This window comes from Chiloscyllium plagiosum, unplaced genomic scaffold (assembly GCF_037043375.1).
Source record: "Chiloscyllium plagiosum isolate Xiang-an unplaced genomic scaffold, Cpla_swu_hap1 HiC_scaffold_10, whole genome shotgun sequence".
NCBI classification, from domain to species: domain Eukaryota; kingdom Metazoa; phylum Chordata; class Chondrichthyes; order Orectolobiformes; family Hemiscylliidae; genus Chiloscyllium; species Chiloscyllium plagiosum.
This window is the reverse complement of record NW_028270148.1, coordinates 30,809,854-30,830,061: the sequence shown is the minus strand read 5'-3', so window position 1 is coordinate 30,830,061 and position 20,208 is coordinate 30,809,854. Positions and strand designations below refer to the sequence as shown.

At 40.5% G+C, this 20,208-nt stretch overlaps 1 protein-coding gene across 1 annotated transcript in view; it reads right to left on the bottom strand.

Annotated features, from left to right (window-relative positions):
- LOC122552709 (ALK tyrosine kinase receptor-like) overlaps positions 1–20,208 on the bottom strand; it is a 1,076,775-nt gene that overhangs the window by 255,974 nt on the left and 800,593 nt on the right. The window lies entirely within an intron of this gene.

Here is a 20,208-nt window from a genome sequence, read left to right as displayed (position 1 = left end):
TCATTTCCTTTCCTGAGATGCTCGAATTGTTCCTGCCCAATGCCTCTGACTTATTGGGACGGAGGATTCATTGGGGGATGGAGTGGTGTTCATCCTGGGACTGCCTGCAGTTCTGTCAGCAGCCTGATATAATTTTCCTGGTGTGTTAGAACTCATGGGCTGTGCTGGCCAATCTAATTGAGGGGTAGAAGGCCCATACTGTATCAGGTTAACCACACACAAAGTGGTATGGTTGTGGGGAAGATCTCTCTCATTATTATGTAAATGCACCTCCCAAAAACAATCTGATCCCAGTTGAGAAGGGTGTGACTGATCCACCAGTGACTTTTGTTTTATTCTTTCATGGTATATGGTGTCATTGGCAAGGACAACATTTGTTGCCCAATCCTAATTTCCACATGTAACCACTTTACTTTGGGGCGGTACGGTGGCTCAGTGGTTAACATTGTTGCCTCGCAGCGCCAGGGTCCCAAGCTTGATTCCACCATCAGGCTACTGTCCATGTGAAGTTTGCATATTCTTCCCATGTAGGTTTCCCGTGGGTGCTCCAGTTTCTTCCCGCAGTCCAAAGATGTGCAGGCTCGGTGGATTGGCCATGCTAAATTGCCCCATAACATCAGGGATGTGTAGCTTAGGTGGATTATCCATGGGAAATGCGGGATCGGGTAGAGGGGGAGTGGGTCTGGGTGGGATGCTCTGAGAGGGTCAGTGTGGACTTGATAGGCTGAATGGCCTGCTTCCACACTGTAGGGTTTCTATGATTCTATGATACTAGGCCATTTCAGAGGCACTTAAAAAGTCAGTCGCTTTGGGTCTGGAGTTACATGCAGCTCAGATCAGTGTAAGGAAACTAAGGAACATGGATCAGCACAAGCAAAAGGTGCAGCAGTGAACCATATAGACTATCAGGCCTGTTCCATCATTCAGTATGATCAAGGCTGATCTTTGGACTTCAACTCTCACTTCCTGCCCACTCTCCATATCCCTCGGTTCCTTAAGAGTGTTCCATGGTGTAGATTCCATTGATTCATTACTGTTTGAGGAAAATAATTTTGCCTCATCTCAGTCGAAAATGATCAACCTTTTCACCTAAGGCTGTGGCCCCATGATTGGTGAGAACAAACTCTCAGCATCTACCCAATCATGCTGCTAATGAATCTTGTATCTTTCAATTAGAACACCTCTGCTTCTTCTAGATGTCCTTCTTCTGAACACCAAAGAAATTTATTCAGCCTCTCATCATAAGACAACCCCTCATCCTAGTAACTAATTGAAAGAATATTTGTTGTAATGCCTCCACTGGAATGGGGGCAATGCGAGTCCACCCTTTCTCATATTTGGAGAGTAAAACTGTGTACAGATATGATCTCAGCAAAACATTGAACAAGGCTTCTTTATCCCTGTAGGAGAAAGTGAGGTCTGCAGATGCTGGAGATCAGAGATGGAAATGTGTTGCTGGAAAAGCGCAGCAGGTCAGGCAGCATCTAGGGAACAGGAGAATCGACGTTTCGGGCATCTGAAGAAGGGCTAATGCCCGAAACGTCGATTCTCCTGTTCCCTAGATGCTGCCTGACCTGCTGCGCTTTTCCAGCAACACATTTCCATCTTCTTTATCCCTGTACACCTACTCCCTTGCAATAAAGGCCAAAATGTCTTTCTCCTTCCTAATTGCTTTCTATACCCTGTATCCTACTTTCCCATATATCCTGCACATCTACACCCAGGCCTCTGAGCATGAACACGTTTAAAATTTTCACACATTTTAAAAACCGTTCTGCATTTCCATTTTCATGACCAAAGTGGATAACTTTACGTTTCCCCACATGATAATCGATTTGTTTAGGTTTTTATGACAATTGATATTTTTGCGGTTGTCGTGATTGGAATGAAGTCAGCCAGGTGGACGAAATAAAATATGAGTTCCCAGATTGGGGCTGTTAACCTGGTGCAACCAGGTAGCCCTGACTGACAGAAACAGGAGTGTCGGGCGCTCTATTCACTCTATGAGCTGGCTCTGAGCTAGCTGGGTCAGTGTCATGCACTATGCACTGCGTAAATAAAAGGAGACTTGGTGACAGGATTCCGGCCTTTGTGGAGTTATTTCAATGGTAACCATTACTGACAGTAGCATTCAATCCTGGATTTTATTAATTTGTTCAATTTATTAATTAAATTTAAATTCCACCAGGTCCTCTGGTGGGATTTGAATCTGTGTCCCCAGAATATAAGGCTGGGCCTTTGGATTGTTAGCCCAGTGGTATTATCAGTAAGTCAGCCTTCTCACTAAAATAAACACAAATCAAACACGCTTGTTGAAATAACTGTCTTCGTGAGCCTCTGAAGATAATTATGAATTTTCAAGTACTGGTTCAAATAATATTTGTTTATTTTGACAAATTTATGATTTTGAACAGTATTTTGAATAGTGTTCTCAGGACGGAAAGCCACAAATATGTCTCAAGAATAACCAAAAAGTAGGGGACAAAAGGGAGAAATATACGTGAAACAATCATAATCACTAGAGAAAATGAACTTAGAAAACGAAAGGAACTAAAGGCTCATAGGTCTCCTGGACGTGATGGCCTAACTTCTAGGAACCTAAAAAAGATGAGTGCATAGATAATGGAAGCATTACTTGTCATCTTCTAAAATGCCCTACAGTTTGAAAAGTTTCTAGTGGATTGGAAAGCCAACTTCCAAACATAGAAAGTAGGAGCAGAAGGAAGCCGTTCCACACTTTGAGCTTGCTCCACCATTTAATATGATTTGATTGATTATCCAACTTAGTACCTTGTTCTGCCATCCTCCACATACCCTTTGATCCCTTTAGGCCTAACAGCTATAGTTAAGATTAGATTCCCTACAGTATGGAAACAGGCCCTTTGGCCCAACAAGTCCACACCGACCCTCCGAAGAGTAACCCACCCAGACCCGTACCCTCACCCTATGTTTCCCCCTGACTAATGCACCCAATACAATGGACAATTTAGCATGGCCAATTCACCTGACCTGCACAGCTTTGGATTGTGGGAGGAAACCAGAGCACCCAGAGAAAACCCATGCACACACGGGGAGAATGCACAACCTTCACAAAGACAGTTGCCCGAGGCAGGAATTGAACCCAGGCTGTTGGCACAGTGAGACAGTAGTACTGAGCCACTGTGCCACCCATAAATCCTTCCTGAAAACATTCTATGGTTTTGACCTCAATGGACGGAAGGAGGCAGAAAGCAGCAACTATAGCCCATTCACGCTTACATATAAAACAATTAAAATGGAATTTTGAACCTTTCTTGGTTGAAACTTCTGCCAGCCAAGCAGCCAGCACGGGGCCAGAGTTAGATTCACAATTTCCGAAACCTGATTCTCCATAATGAAAAGCCAGCTCAAGATCTCATTCAGCCAGTCCACAGGGTGTTTTATACAAGAAATAGAAATAGTACTCGACGAGATCCTTCTGAGACAGGGGTTAAAACACATTATTGAGCAGAGTAGAAGGAGCTCTCTGTGCACCCAATCAGAATATTGTACTGAATTAGGCTGAAAATCAGATCAATATAAGAGTCTTATCTTTGAGAAATTATAAATCCTGACTAGACTTATTATATTAGTTGCATTCAATGTTTCGGCTAGCATGACATTTATTAAAGGTTGAGTTGAATCTCCTTTTCTCCCTGAGGAATGGTATCTTTATCAAAGCATCCTGTCTGAAAACTTACAAGCCTCATTGCAAATATGATTTACATTATTAGGACATTAGACTTACACTATACTTGGAGCCATAAGGGAATAACAAATGTTAGAAGTCACCAAGCTCCTGTAAAGGGTAATTACCAACAACATTCATTTTTTTTAGAATGGCCAATTTCAGAGTTAATGAAGATGATAAATGGTGGAAATGAGAAATAGAACACCATCTAGTTTCCTGACTGATATGATTGACTGATGTAGAATAATACATTTTCCAGTTAGATACTGCCCCATTCACAGCATAACATGCTGTGTTAATGTGATATATTCCATTATTCAGATGGATCATCTTATGGGTGATTTGACTGAGTTGGCCAAAGTTCATTTCACATTGGACACTGGGCAAGATTTTCCAGTTTCAAAGAAGGCAATGAGAATGAAAAGTATGACTGGCAAAAAAAAATCAGATACTTGTCATCAAAACAAACTTCAGAAATTAAGTTAAAACAGAACTGAGAAGTGTATAGATCAGGAACAGATCCTTTGATCCACAATGTTGGTCATCAAACATGATGCTAAATTACACTAGATTAGATTAGATTACAGTGTGGAAACAGGCCCTTCGGCCCAACAAGTCCACACCGACCCATTGCCCTACATTTACCCCTTACCTAACACTACGGGCAATTTAGCATGGCCAATTCACCTGACCTGCACATCTTTGGAGTATGGGAGGAAACCGGAGCACCCGGAGGAAACCCACGCAGACACGGGGAGAACGTGCAAACTCCACACAGTCAGTCGCCTGAGGTGGGAATTGAACCCGGGTCTCTGGCGCTGTGAGGCAGCAGTGCTAATCACTGTGCCACCATGCCGCCCACCATGCCCTTGGTCCATATCCCTTCATTCCTTGCATATTCAGTGCCTATCTAAAAGTTCAAAGTTCCTGGTTTTAAAAGGCTAGTTGATCTTCTCGCTAGCAGATGCCAAGAAAGTTATCTACATGTGTTAGTTGTCATTAAAAGCCCAACTCACCGGAACCAAACTGGTCTTCCAAATCAATTTTAGACTTTGTGAGATACTCAGTGCTTTAGATACCCAACCATAGATGGCTGGCATGTAACTAGTAACTATTGACTTCTACATCTCTCTGATGTATGATGAAGTACTTGCTGCTTTGATTTTACAAACAAATGGCTTTAAGCTATAAGCATTGGGCAGCAAACATTGTCAGGAGCTGTTTATAGATGACGAAACAAAAGTAATAGTGTGAGGCATGGCAGTAATTGGAAGATTGGAGAAACATGTAGCACGGTCAATATAGTAATCATGGGGTGATTTCATTCTGCATGTAGACTGGGTAATCGTGATGAGCGCTAATGCTATGGAGAGTGAGTTTCTGCAGTGTTTTAGGAATGAGGAACTAACTAGTGAACAGGTTATTTTATCCAATGATAAAAGAGCTAATTTATAATTTGTTGTAACATAACCTTTAGTAATCCGTGACCCTATATGACAGCATTTTACATTATGTTTGAAAGTGAGATGGCTCAATCTGAGGGCAGGTTATTGAATTTGAAAAAAAGAAGTTATTAAAGTGTTGGGGCAAATTGCATGGGGTAGATAGGGAGAAAATGTTGCATGGTATGATGGCGTACAGGCATCCATACATTTTCACAGCAACCATACATACCTTCAAGGATTAGTGCTTGGGCCTCAGCTATTCACAACATTAATAACAATTTGGATGAGACAATCCCGTGTAATATTACCAAGTTTGCTGATGCCATAAGTGGGGGTGTGAGTGGTGAAAAGAATATAAAAAGCCTTCAGAATGATTTGGACAAATTGGGTGATCAGGAAAATATATAGCAGAAGTTATCCATTTTGGAAAAACAGAACAGAAGTATATTATTTAAATGGTGACAGATTGGGAAAGGTTAATGTACAGAAAGACTTGGACGTCTTTGTACAGCAGTTATTGAAAGCAAGCGTACAGGTGCAGCAAACAGTTGGGAAAACAGATGGCATGTTGGCCTTTATTGCAAAAGCGTTTGAGTACAGGAGCAAACAAAGCCACTAATACAGTAGCTCAGTTCTGCCTCACAGTGCCAGGGACCCAGGTTTGGTTCCAGCCTCGGGTGACTGTCCGTGTGGAGTTGACACGGTTTCCTTGTGTCTGTGTGCGTTTCCACTGGCTTCCTCCCATAGTGTAGGTTAGGTGGGTTGGCCATGCCAAGTTGTCAAGGGAGGTGATTTGATTTATTTATTGTGCGTTTTGTTTTAAAATACAGCAAAAAGTGTTGTACAGTGTCTGCGCTCTCTGGTGCCATCTGAAAATAAACCAAAACATGGAATTTTAAGGCAGAAGAATGAAGAAATTTTAAAAAGTGTTCAACTTTATAATTCCTCTTGTTAAGTGCTTCACCATGGGCAATGGACTTGATGGCCAGGCTCAAGTCCCTTCATCGTGCTGCTGCAACTCTTCGGCTCCATATCATCTCCAACAACGCCCTCACCATTGTGAGTCCTTGCTGGATATGCAAGCTAGGTAGGTTAGTCTTGGTAAATGCGGGGGCTGGTTTTGAGTGGATGCTATACAGAGGGCCAGTACAGACTAGGTGGGCTGAACAACATCTTCTGCATGTAGGGATTCTATGGCTCTAAATCTTACTGCAGCTGTACAGGGCTTTAGAGAGATCACACCCAGAGTGGTTTTAGTTTCCTTACCAAAGAAATGACAGACTTTCCTTTGAGGGAGAGCAGCAAAGGTTCACCGGATTGAATCCACAGATGGCAAGTTCATCATATGAGAAGAGGTTGATTTGACTGGCCCTGTGATCACTAGTGTTTAGAAAAATGAGAGGGGTTGTGACTGAAATGCATTAGACTCAGACAGGATAAACAGACTAGATGCCCAAATAATATTTCCCTCGGCCAGGGACTGGGATTCAGAAGAAGAGGTCACAATCTCAGGAGTTGTGGTTGGCCATTTTGGACTGAAATAAGGAGAAACGTCTTCAGTTCAAGGCGGCGATTCTGAGGAAAAGTAATTGAATGTACTTAAGAAAGAAATAGATTTTTAGAATCTAAAAAGATATGAGGAAAAAGCAAAAGTATTGGTTTGAAATAAAGGATCAGCCATTAACTCCTATTATCAATGTTTCTAAAGGGCTAGCTACATCATTTTTTCAGATGGGAAACTAACTAACAGAATTGTTGACTTGGTGATTACACCAACATCCATGGAAGCTTTCCAAAACGATTTGCTAAAGAGACCAAAGAGTTAAACAGCTACTGAATGCAAGTGCTTCATAATTGTTGTGGGTTGATGAAGTTTACAGACCCTAAGCTGAAATTTAACAATTGACACCATCACTAAAACACCAAAGCATAGCAAGCCATATTGTAAGTGTTGCTTTCTGCAGGCACCAATGAAATGCCCAGCTTTCAATCAATTTTGCCAGGCATATGGCGGAAAAAGCCATTGGCAGAGGCAGAACACTATGGCAAATCAACCAAGAGCTGTTGACCAACTCAAACAACACACAATGAGTACTTTCAAGCTGCAATAAAGACTGTCTGGTATCCTACTAGATGCATGGACATGAAGTGATTGACAAGCCAGAATTTGGTGATGTACAATTTGATACAATAAATGGTGAACTCACATTTTATATTTCTTACCAGTTCAAAAGTTATCACAACATCTGAAGTGTTTGCAAAACTCAAATGATTCTTCATCAGAAAGTTGCTAATTATTTGTTATCAGCTAAGATCGACACTGGAGCAAACACCTATGAATTCTAAAAACATACTCACAAACACGGAAGGCTGTGACACAACCTACAAAAGTAAAGCTTTCAGCATACAAGGATTTACCAATTCCATGTGTTGGATTACAAGTGTTGGCTGTCGCAGATGTTCTATGCCATAGATACTGCTGGACCAACAACTGCAGATATTCCAGCATTCCATGATTAGTCACAAACAAGAAATCAGTCACATGTCAGAAACACAACAGAAACTGCAACAAACTATTCTAGGAACAGTTGCAGAACTGAGTATAAAAAAAATTGGAGCAGTTCACCTTCTGAATTAATGGACCTAAAATCTCAGCTATCGCCTGTGGATTAAAAAAAAACACATGTTGAAAATGAAAAGGCTGAATAGTTAGCACAGGATAAAGCCTGTGAATGTAAGTACACCATCTCAGAAATGTTTTAGAGGTATACCTCTACTCAGCCCAACAATGAATGAAGAGCTGCAAGAGAAAGGAAACAAATGAGCTGCATCATCAATCCAATGAGAAGATTGCCAGTCTACAGGAAGATCTGGAGTGACTTGCATGTAAAATGAATCAAGCTCAACAGGTGCTGCTAAAGAAAAATTGGTGAGCAGAAAGTAAAGTTAGATGAAATGACAGACCCGCAAAACTAGATGGAGATACATTGCAGAGGCAATAAGGAGCTATAAATAATCCATGCGTTATGGGCTAGGCCAGACCACTCAAAACATTCTTGAGCGGGCAACCCAGAACATAACTTTGCAATTTGTTTTGATAAATGTACAGTGAAAATTACCCGGAGTAAGTTAGCTAGGTTGACTACTAGGTTTTAAAACAGATGGAAATTTATTCACAAAATTACACAATGAAACACAAGGGACAGAATAAAGAACCCCTACAGAACTCAGTCTCTCCAAACTAGACTTAATTATGCTGTACCAAATATACACAACAGTCCCCTTAAAAAAACTGTACAAATGGAACAGGTGCTTACAGGTTTAAGTTAGAAGGGCAGAGAGAAAGAGAGCCTGCTTCCACACAGCTGATCTCCTCACTGGTTCTGGTTTGAACTGCTCAGCTAGAGAGCTGACCACTCCCCTTCCATTATACAGGGCACCTCTAAAACATGATGGCTTTGGCCTGAAGTCTCATCTGTTTACATATAAACAAAACACCTCTCAAAATCCTTTTAATCTCTGTACCAAACTAGTCTAATCGGAGCCCGACCCATTTACGACCCCTCTGAAAATAATCAAAGACACAGTATCCTTGAGAAAAGGAACAGCTTTTAGAAAGAAAGGGACCAACTTTGTGACACGAGATAGTCATTTCAGAAATAAATGCAAACAATGATGATCTCGCAAGTTAATTCAAACAGGATGCAGAGGAAACCAAATAGCCACTGAAATAGCAGTTGGAAGGATTCTAGGCTTCCAATAAAACCAGAAGGAAAAGAAAGAAAACTTAATAGCATAATTAGAAGAGACAAACAATGTAATTGATCTGGAGATGCCGGTGTTGGACTGGGGTGTACAAAGTTACAAATCACACAACACCAGGTTTAATTGGAAGCACACTAGTTTTCAGAGCGCTGCTCCTTCATCAGGTGATTGTGGAGGACACAATTGTAAGACACAGAATTTATAGCAAAAATTTACAGTGTGATGTAAGTGAAATTATACATTGAAAAATACCTTGATTGTCTGTTGAGTCTTTCATCTGTTCTAATAGATGACTCAACAGACAATTAAGGTATTATTCAATGTATAATTTCAGTTACATCACACTGTAAATTTTTGCTATAAATTCTGTGTCTTATAATTGTGTCCTCCACAATCACCAGATGAAAGAGCGGCGCTCCAAGAGCTAGTGCTTCCAATTAAACCTGTTGGACTATAACTTGGTGTTGTGTGATTTGTAACAATGTACTTGATGCCTGTGAAATCAACAGCACATTTAGATAAAGTCACCATCTTATCTGGACATATGAGAAAACCATTTACATGTTAGAGACTGATAATTTCACTTGTTCTTGTAAATTGTTCAACTTTCTTTTGAGAATGAGGAGAATGTTTTAAATGTACTTTGACTTTAAGCAATTTCATCTTTAAGGACCACAGGTGCTGTGCATACAATGCTGTGATTCTAACTGCCTGCCAGTCTAGCTGTGGTTGTGCATGCTGATTGTTTATTACACCAATACCTTGATATGACAAAAGCTAAGTTTATAATTGCAAACTGTTTCCAATGTGATTGTCTATTTTTAACAGGAAAATCCGTAAACCAATCTAACCTTTCTGTTAATTGCTTAAAACTGTTGCAATTGCACTGCATACCCCTGTGAACAGGGGTTTTCTGAAGGGTATCAGGGTTGTGGACCTTGCCTCAAGAAAAGAGGAGGTAGAATAAGGAACAATCAACCTGGAGATTACTCTCACATCTTAATTAATGCCAGTCATCTTGTTCCCTCATTATTCCTACACTCCTGCACAATGTTATGAACACTGACTGTATCCTTGCAATGGCTAAACATCCTCAGTGACTATTTAACCATTACTATGGACTGCAGAAGTGCACTTTCCTCCTATTCTCACTGTAGGACACAGAGATTTACATCTCAGTTAGACATTACCCTGCTTTACATACTGAGAATATTTAGCCACATATACCTCAATTTAGGAAATTAACTTTTTCTCATGAACCTGTCGTCCCAACCTCATTTCTACATCACTTCCTTAGACAGCTGATTCAGGGTTCACCATTTGGTGATCGCACTGTGTCATATATTGAGACTAAAGAATGGCCCTCTGAGTGTGCATGTGCAATGAGTAGATGGTGCCACTTATTCTTAGAGAGTGCAGGAGATTATTCATCCTTTTCCCACATTGGATCTGAGTCTTATAGTCAGTCCACTGATGCTGAACTGTGCCTCAAACTCACTCCAAGCTGCTGGGATCTGATGGGAAGGGTTGCCTACCACCATTCCCAGGGAAAAATTCCCTTCTTTCCCAGGTCACTTAGACAAGAGATTGTCACAAGCCTTTGCTGAATATTGGGACCATTTTCTGCTTATTAAAATGCAGAGTGGTTGATGGCGACCAACACAGACTCCTCCAGTGTTCTCGGCTTGCATTGGGTGAAAGGGAGTTTGGTTGTCCTTTAAACGCGACACCAGAACCTTTGACCCCAGAACATCCCCCAAGTAGAATTGACAGCTTCCTGCCCACTGTCCCCTTGTGACTCATCATTTAACTCATGCTGCAACTTGCTTGCATGAGAATTGAGCTGAAACGTGCATCATTAGTCAACAAAACTCATCCAGGTCATAGTAGAAGTGACAATCTCCTAATGCCATACCTTAACCCCACTACGGACAAGTTAAGCCACTGAACAAGGAAAGAATATTGTGTACTAACATTCTGTCCTAACAATCCCAGTATCTAAAAGTCAAAAGACAATCTACCAATTCACCATATTTATCCTGTCTCTTCATTAGTGATTGGAACAGGAGGAACAAAACCTTTATCAAAAAGTTAGTTTCTTGGATAAAGTGGGAATCTTGTTCCTCAAAACATACTCCATGCTTTAATTATTTTTGATTTGGATTCAATACAAAAAAAAAACAAAGCCGGTAGCACAGAAGGTAATTGCATTTACAATGGTAAACTTCCTTTCAATAAGATTTGCTGCAGTCATGTTTTCCTTTCAATTCAGATTTTCTTTACCGAGAGAAGTTAACATCTGTTGTTTGGATTTCCTGTGCCATATGGGGAGTTCAGTCCACTTCATGAGTCCTACATGTGCAGGAAACATTTGCAGTTGCTTGAGCTTAAGTTGAGAACATCCAAGCTTGAGGGGGAGCTAGATTCAATGAGGAGCACCAGAAAGAATTAGCACTTCCTGGATCAAAAATACCAGGTGGTCATGATGTGAAGGTGCTGGTGTTGGACTGCGGTGGACAAAGTTAAAAATCACACAAAACAAGTTTATAGTGCAACAGGTTTATTTGAAAGTACTAGCTTACAGAGCGCTGCTCCTTCACCAAATGTTGATCACCCAACTGAAAGCATAAGTTCAGGATGGGTCACATCCAAAAACCAGGGAAGGGCAATCAGTATCAGTTCAGGGTTTCCACCGTTCTCAAACTAGCACTTGGCACTGGAGATTGCCGGGAATGTCAACATCTTGAAGGATTGCATTCCAAATCATGGCGCCAATGCTAGAGGGACCGTATAGGACAAAACAGCAAGGTGTAGAAATGCCATCATTATAGGAGATTCTATAATTGAGGGAGAGAGAGACATTTCTGAAATGTTCACAGCAAGAGACATTAACTAAAGAAACAAGTATGAAGCGAATGCAGATATTTGCCCATTTGCCAGAAAGAGACCAATTACAGTCATGTTGGCTTATTAAGACACTTTAAAGTGGAAATAAGCTGACTATTCGTCGAGATTTAAGTATTTGTAAGGGCAAAAGAGTTTAATTTTTCTTCATGATTTTTTAGTAAAATAATTTTAAATAGTTTTTAGATAATGTAGGATAGTTTGTGTTCTTTTTCCCTTTTATGTTTTAGTGACATTAATTTTATTTTGTTAAAAGTACATTGGCAGCCTCTTGTGAATATACTCATGACTACCATGGCCAACTAATTGCAGGATTAAAACTAATGGCCTATCAAGTCATGTTTCACACTGAGATTTGACCTGTACATTATCACCATCAGTTGGGATCATAATGCAATTAAAGTCCATGTTAGGTGGATGGAAACAGAGATGATCATCAACGTCATGAATAAATTGGATTGACACTTTAGTGAAACAAACTTGTGTGGGGCCACACAAGTGAAGTGGGAGAATGGGGCTCACAGGCTTGCCCAACAGAGAACTGGCATGGATTTGATGGGTTGATTTGGCCTCCTTCTGTGCCAAAACGGCGCTATGATGCTGCGAGAAAATCTTCAACAGAAAAGAGTCAGAGTGAGCTGATGGGTCAGCACAGTACCTTCAAACATAATAAGCTCTCTTAAAAGCAAAATGCTTGCCATAATTTTGTTTTATATAGATTATCATTTATGGATTTCTGTCAGATGACATCTTCCAGTCATTATTCCAATTGTAGATATTAAATGCAGGCAAAATATCTCCCTCTTGCACAGAGACTGCATTTGGTGGACTCCAAAACATATTAATTTTAACATCTGACTCTTCCTTTCCCCTTTAGTTGTAAAAGATGTACAGAAATAACTAGATATCCGTGCATACAGGAAAACTCAACCCTAATGGGACGTGCATTTATTGCGGCATAAATGTTTTGCCTTTACTGAGCCTGACATCCAGTTCAAATATTGGAAATGCATTTCAGAATATGTAGTATATTCACTGACAATCACTTGCTCATTAAATTAACCAGAAAAAAAATGATCACAGGCAACAAAGAATTAGAGAGAGGAAAGGGAGTTATGATTGGGAGGGGAGCGAAATGAGATGCAAGTGTGATTACCGTGATGTGGATAGTCCACGTAACAAATTGCTTTGTTTTTAAATATTACTTTTTGAGGGGTGAATGCTTTTTCCCCGTATTGCCCCCTGAGTTGTGAAGTTTGTTTAGACTTCTACAATTTCAAAGCATGGAATATCAATGGATTTTTTGTCAGTACTTACTTGATTTCATTAAAGCAGCCATAATTCTGACTAAATTCTGCAGACTTTCTTAAAAATAGAGGCAGATCCTCTGCCAGTTGATCAGAAGCTTTTCGGTGGTTTGGCAGAGGATTCTGTCTTTGGTTAAAGACTGGATCACTATACATCTGCAACAATGAAGTGAATTTAGGGTTAACTATGATTCACATAATCTGATGTCAAGTGCTAAATCTTTACATCAATAGTCTTGATAAGTGTTAAATGAGACCCTGAAAACATGGATATTATTCCACCTACAACTGTCCTCTAAGCAGTATGAAAGGAATTTTCCAGCTGCAACCAGTAAGCTATTTTCTACTCAAAATCTACAAAGTGTTCAGAGTCGATATCACAGCAACTCTCTCCATCGCCTCAAATGAGTCATTATCTTCCTCATAGCAGATTTAAGGTGCTTCATATCAGTGCACCCTTAAATTTCAGAAGCTGTGAACTCCTGAAGGTGGAAGGTGTTAAAGTAATTCATGCATTAATAAAGCAATAGATTGTGGAAGATCTGTACCTCAAACAGAAGCCTCCATAGTAGCATGTGTCTCTTGACAGTATTTGCGCTTACAAATGTTGAATAATGAGACAGAAAATTTTAAAACAGATTGGAACAGTTTTGTTCTATTCTTACTATGTTCCAAATAGTCAAATGCCACAATGTTGCGACTGAATGCAAAGGGAATATGAAATTTAAAGTTATGACAATCATGAGTCATAAACTGGGTAAGAGAAGCGTGTCTCATTTTTTAAGTAGTCCTTAGAAACCAGTTTGAAGTTTTTTTGCATCTGTATTCCTTACATGTTAGATGCCCCTGCTCTTGGGTGGATTTATTCTTTCACTGTTTTACCTCTACTGACCCTTTTCACTAATTCATTTTCAACACATGGACAGTGGTCAAATGCTAAGCTCACCTTGACTGATCTTTCCCCTTGAATTGTTGCAGTTTGTGCATTCAGGGTGCTCCTGCAATGCAAAAAAGTGGGGAATTCTAGGATACTGACCCTGTGACAGAAATATATGTACAAGATGGGCCAATGTATATTTTGGGTAGGAACTTGGCTGTGCCTTGGTACCCTTGTCCTTTTAGGTATCATAGCTTGTGAGCTTGGGAAGTGATATTGAAGGGGCCTTGGTGAACTGCTGCAGGGCAGTTGGTTACCAGCACAGACCATAGCCATGGTGCATGAAGGGCAGATGGGCATCTTTCAAACATTTTGTCCTGGATGGTTCTGAGCATCTTGAGTTTTGTTGCTCCTGTATCCATTCAAACAAATGGGAGTCTGATTGAATTCTTCCCAACCTCTTTCTCAATATTCAGGAAAAAGCGTTGAGGAGGCAGGGAATGAATCACTCGCTGTGGAATACCAGGCCTCTAACCTGTTTCATTAGGTATAAAGTTCATGGGACTGGTTCAGTCTGGTCAATGTTGATGGTGGAGCAATGGCATTGCCACAGTGTGTCAAAGGGAGGGAGTTAAATGCTGCTTTTTTTTGGAGTATGTCACTATCTGGCAAATAATGTTTGAGCCACACATTAAGACAAACCTTGATATTGTCAAGCTTGCATGCAAAGTGTTAATGGACTGGCTATGAATTCAGAACTGTTATGTGAAACTTGGATGGATGCAATACTTGCTAATTACATCAATACTTGTTAACTGCAATGATAGTACTGAATTGAATATAAGAATTTGAATTAAACAGAACTGTTAATCACAAGAAACTTGTTGAAATCTGTGGAGGATGATTGAAACCAGATCAGTAATCACAGTGGGACTGGAATAAGTCCTTATATAACTAAGCCAACAGAAGACAATTTGGGAATACAATAACCAAGCAGTAAGCATACTAACAGACAGTGCAACAACGAGGGTGATCTGGACATTTTAGTTTCCTTCCGTTTCTGTTTCTTTAACTTCGGCTCTCGTTTTTAATTCTAAAATGGTGCCACAGAATAGCGATTGTACATTTTTCATTATGCCCCTGTACTTGGCTTCACTTGACAATAAAATCTCATCTGACCTAGTCTAACCAATCTATATGCAGAAGAAGGTTATTTGTGAGTTCTTTCAAAAACTGTTCTGTGCATAAATCTCAAAAGAAAATCTTTACAGCAGAGGTCAAAACGAAGACAGACATTGTATATCAATGGGGATTGCTTGAAAAAAGAAGGCAGATGACAGGTATTGGCAAGAAGAATGCCAGTGTACCAAGTAAGATGATGTTGGTCAAAGATCAAGATCACTTGAAGAGTATCTGGATGATTTCATTGAAACTGATCTGTTAAAAAATCTTCATAAAGATGTTGGACATTACAGTGCAATTATGTCAATCCTAATTCTCAGTCTCCAAATCCAGGAAAGAGATAAAATAACCTGCAAGGTCTCTCTGCATGCAGGTATGGCCAACTTTATTACCAGACTAATTGCAAATGAAATAAAACATTATGCAATCTTCAGCGAGCCTGCGTTTATAATGCAGCAAAGGGCATTGGACAAGCTGCTGAAGAGTGTTAAGCTGAGCATATAGCCCTGAAGAATTCATGTAGTGATATTCTAGGGCTGAAATGATTGGCCTCCAGCAACTGTCCTGTTTTATTTTTATTTATTCTGTCTTTCTTGTTTTTCTTTCGAAGTCCTGTTCCTTCTTTGTATTCTTTTTGCTCTCATTTTCACCCATCTCCTTCAGGCACTGTGACGACACATAAGGTAGCAGATAGCAGCTTTTGAATAGCCTACGCAGATGAACTGTATCTTAATGTTTTTATTTTATTTTCTTCTCTGCTTTGACATTCACTTAATGTTACAGCTTCGATTCCAATTACAGGCCTTCAGACAGACATAGATTGCCACAGACAGCAAAAGGGTAATGCTAAACTACTGGCACAACTCCACTATTGTCCAAACCAAGAAGGGTTTTTAAAAAGTGCAGCTTTTAACCTTGGTAATAAAGTGATAGAAACATGTGTCCTTTTTATAAGGATATTTTCTTTGTGCCCTGGTTATAAAAAAAACTACAATAATTTCGGTACTTGTTTATGATTCTGTAAATTTTTATAAATCTCTCATGTCCCACAATTTAAAATATTTTCCATTTCACCTTGAAATTGCCAGTTGGAAAACATGCATTCTGAAATTTTGTCAGTGTACATGTAGACTCTGCATTTAATGTATAATTCAAGATCAAAGCAGCATTTTATCAAAGAATGTCAAAATGACACTGGTGTAAATTTGACTTGTATGAGCATTTTGAATTCCTAGTGTACATCATGCATTAATATTACATGCATTGCCTTATCAAGATTTGTATTCAGCTCCAGTTCCGCTGTAAGCCTGCTAAACCCTTATTCCCCATAGATCCAATTAAACTACAAGTCTCGCAAATCAGTTCTTCTTTTGCCCTGTTCTGGGAACAGGGCTTTTAATGTAAGTGATAAAATATGACCTCTCCAAACATAGTATCAATGTGTATATTCTGTAAACAAAGACACTTTGAGCTGAAAATTTCAGACCCGCTGGGTTGGAAATGAAGGTGGGCTGGACCAGAAAGTTTCATGACTCTGTTGCCAACTTTGTTCTGAGCACCGGCCATTTTGGCCAGGACAGGCCTGCCAGCCCGACAAAGTGGGCAGTGATTGGGCTCATTGAGAAGAGTCCTGTTAACCAATAACTAAGGAGGCCAACAGAGCAGTTTCCTGATGTGACAGAGGACAGTTCAATTGCCTGGAGGCAGACACCTAGTGGCCAGCGTAGTGATTGGAACGAGGTCATCCAGGTGGACAGCTTAAAATATGAGTTCCCTGATTGGGGCTGTTAACCTGGTCCAATCCGGGACCACTGACTGACAGATAGAAACAGGAGTTTCAGAGATTCTGTTCACTCTGAACTGACTCTGAGGAAGCTGGACCAGTGTCAAGTACTATGCATGTGTAAATAAAAGGCAACTCAGTGAAGGGATACCAGCCTTTGCGGAGTTATTTCAGTGCCAACAAGAGTGGGGTTAATAATGTAACCATGCAAAAAGCACCCAGTAGCTGAAGCCCAACTGGACTTCAAACAGACACTCCAACTGGATTTGTCATTGGAAAATGCAGCAAGTGGAGTAAGGAAGTTACAGGGTATGCTGAAGAAAGTGGACACCCTTGCCCAGGCGACTTAGCTTGGGGAGCACCATTTGAGTGAAGGCAATTGCATAGCCTCACTCAGGATATATCCTGAACAGAGGGACTCTAAGTCAGCCCACAGGAAAATCCCTAACAACAATAAGCCTCGGTCAGAAGGTTGACATTTTCTTCAGGATCCGGGCCAGCAAGCCACTGTATTTGCTGGCACTATGTGGACTCGAGACAGCAAAAGGGTCCCTCTAGACCTAAACTGAGTAAGAGAACTCAGGCTGGTATCCAAGAGAATGCACACCCTGGAAAGCCCACTCAAAGTGGTTGGACATGCAGAGTTCATTTGTCGAACATGGGGACAATGGCAAAAAAGTTGTGAACTATTCTGTAAAATTCGGGGTCCCATAAGTGCTGGTCACAGACAATCGGCCATCATTCACCAGCAGGGAATTTGATTTTTTTCCTAAAGTCGAAGAGCATTCGGCATGTAAGGACAGCACCATACCATCCATTGTCTAATGGTCTGGCAGAAAGAGCAGTCCAGCCTTTGAAGGCAGGCTTACAGAAATAGTCTACAGCTTCACTCAATACCAAAGTGTCCTGGTTCCTATCTGCTTGTTAGAACATCCCTCATGCAACTACGAAGTAGTCCCAGCTGAGTTGCTAATGAGTAGGACACTCCACACCAGGTTAAATCTAATCCTCCCGGACCTGGTGAGGGGTTGGTGAGGGTGGGGGTAGTGAAATAGCAGCAGGAACGGTAATGTCAAAGACAAGACTCTTGTGAGAGGCGCTTTACTTCAGGGGACAAATTCTGAAACCATGGAAATGGCCCTGGTTGGGTAAGAGGCATGACCAGGTGAGGTCAGGTCCCATGATGTACAATGTTCGGGTGAGTGAAGCGATCCTGAATAAGCACATGGACGACATGAAAGCTGCTAACTTGCAAATGGGACAGCAGCAAAACATACCTGTCTCCTTAGAACAGTCGGAAAGGCTGTCTGAACCCATGGCAAAAGTAAGGACTGCAGATGCTGGAGATTAGAGTTGAAAGTGTGCTGCTGGAAAAGCACAGCAGGTCAGACAGAAGGCGAGGAGCAGGGAAATTGACATTTCGGGCAAAAGGAACCCTTTTCAGGAACCCTTCTCAGAGTCTGAGATGGACATGACGGATGTTGCAGCCACAACACCTTTACTGCCTGAAAACGAGGATGAATGTCTTCCAAGATGCTCTGTGCTCAAGTGGTGACACACTACCCAGACCTGAGGCTGAGTCGGAGGAAGCCAACCCAGTGTAAAAATGCCCCAGGAGAAGCTACAAGAAATACAACAGGCCTAAGCTCCTGGACTTAGAGGGAAAGGGATGTAGTGTTTGTAGTGGAGTCAGCCAGGCGGACCTCGTAGAAGATGTGTTCCTAGATTGGGGCTGTTAATCTGGTCCAATCAGAGAGCCCTGGCTGACAGGCATGAACAGGAGTGTTAGAGGTTCTGTTCACTGAGAGCTGGCTCTGGAGAAGCCAGACCAGTGTTGAAAAGTGAGGCGCAGGTAAAGCACAGCATATCAGGCAGTGTCCGAGGAAAGTCAACATTTCAGGCAAAAGCCCTTGCCAGATCAGCCAAGTATTATGCACCTGTAAATAAAGGGCGACTTGGTGACGGGATACTAGACTCTGTGAATTATTTCATCTTGTGGGAGTCAGATAGCAGATGGCAGAGATTTAAGATTATTCATAGAAATTGCCAACGAGAGATGAGGAATACAATATATTTTTTAATCATTGCAGTGAGTTATGATGATTACACTGGTTGAAGGGGTGTTGGTTGCAGATTTAATAGTAACTTTAAAAGGGACTGGTACATATGATTAAATAATTACAATTTACATGGTAAAGGTTTAAGAATAGCAGAAAGAAACAAATTGATAGTTTTTTTTAGGAAAACCAACATAATGGACTGATTTAAACTAGGTCTTTTGACAATATAAGTTGTTAAGTTAGGATTCCTAGAAACCATTTTGTAGTTGCTAAATAGCCACTGCTTTATCAAGCTTATCATATAATGCATCTCAAATTATAACATCTATATACTTGCCTATAGTAACATTAAACTAATGGGCCTTTAGCTCTCTGCTCTTTTTAAATATAGGTTCCAAACATCAACGTCCTATTACACATGAGATTTAGCATACTGAACGTGATTTCCAACAAAAAGAGCCATTAATGTGTCACCTAAATGGTTTAATAGAAGGTTTACTTCTTTGTTAGTAGTGAACTAGCCGTGCCTCCCACACATAGTACCCAACTTTTCATATACTGGACTGTGAATAAAACAAGTGAATCCCTGTGCAAACAGCATCCTATAGAAGGGGAGAAACACATTGGATTTCAGTTCCTTCAAGAGCCATACATAAAGGGAGCTTGATCGAAAATTGTACATTAACTTGTAAAAGATATTAAACTGCTTAGATCCAAAAGGAAAAAAATTGACTTTAATTCCCAACTCTGCAACTTCGATAAGAACAATTGAATATTGTTGCCCTCTCTCTCATTGCCCAAAAAGAGGTGGTGGTAGGGCAGGTTGAGAAGTTATTGTTGTATTTAATATGTGGCATCTACTACATTGGTGTGAAGCAGGCATTACTAAATAAATAAACTTCAGAGCAGGGCTTCATATATATTGTTCATTTGAGGGCTCCTCAGGAGATTTCTTTATGGCTGCTTTTTGATTTTCAGGCCCTGCAATTTCGGTCTCACTAATTCCTTCATTAGATAATGTAGTCACTTAGTAACAATTCTTCTGTGTTTATATTGTCACATGGGGAATTTGAACTGGCACACAAGCAGAATTAGAAGATTTAATTCATATCCTCAATAATCACCACTGCTCCACTAAACATAAAGTAACGTCTATGAGGAAGATATTAACTTCCT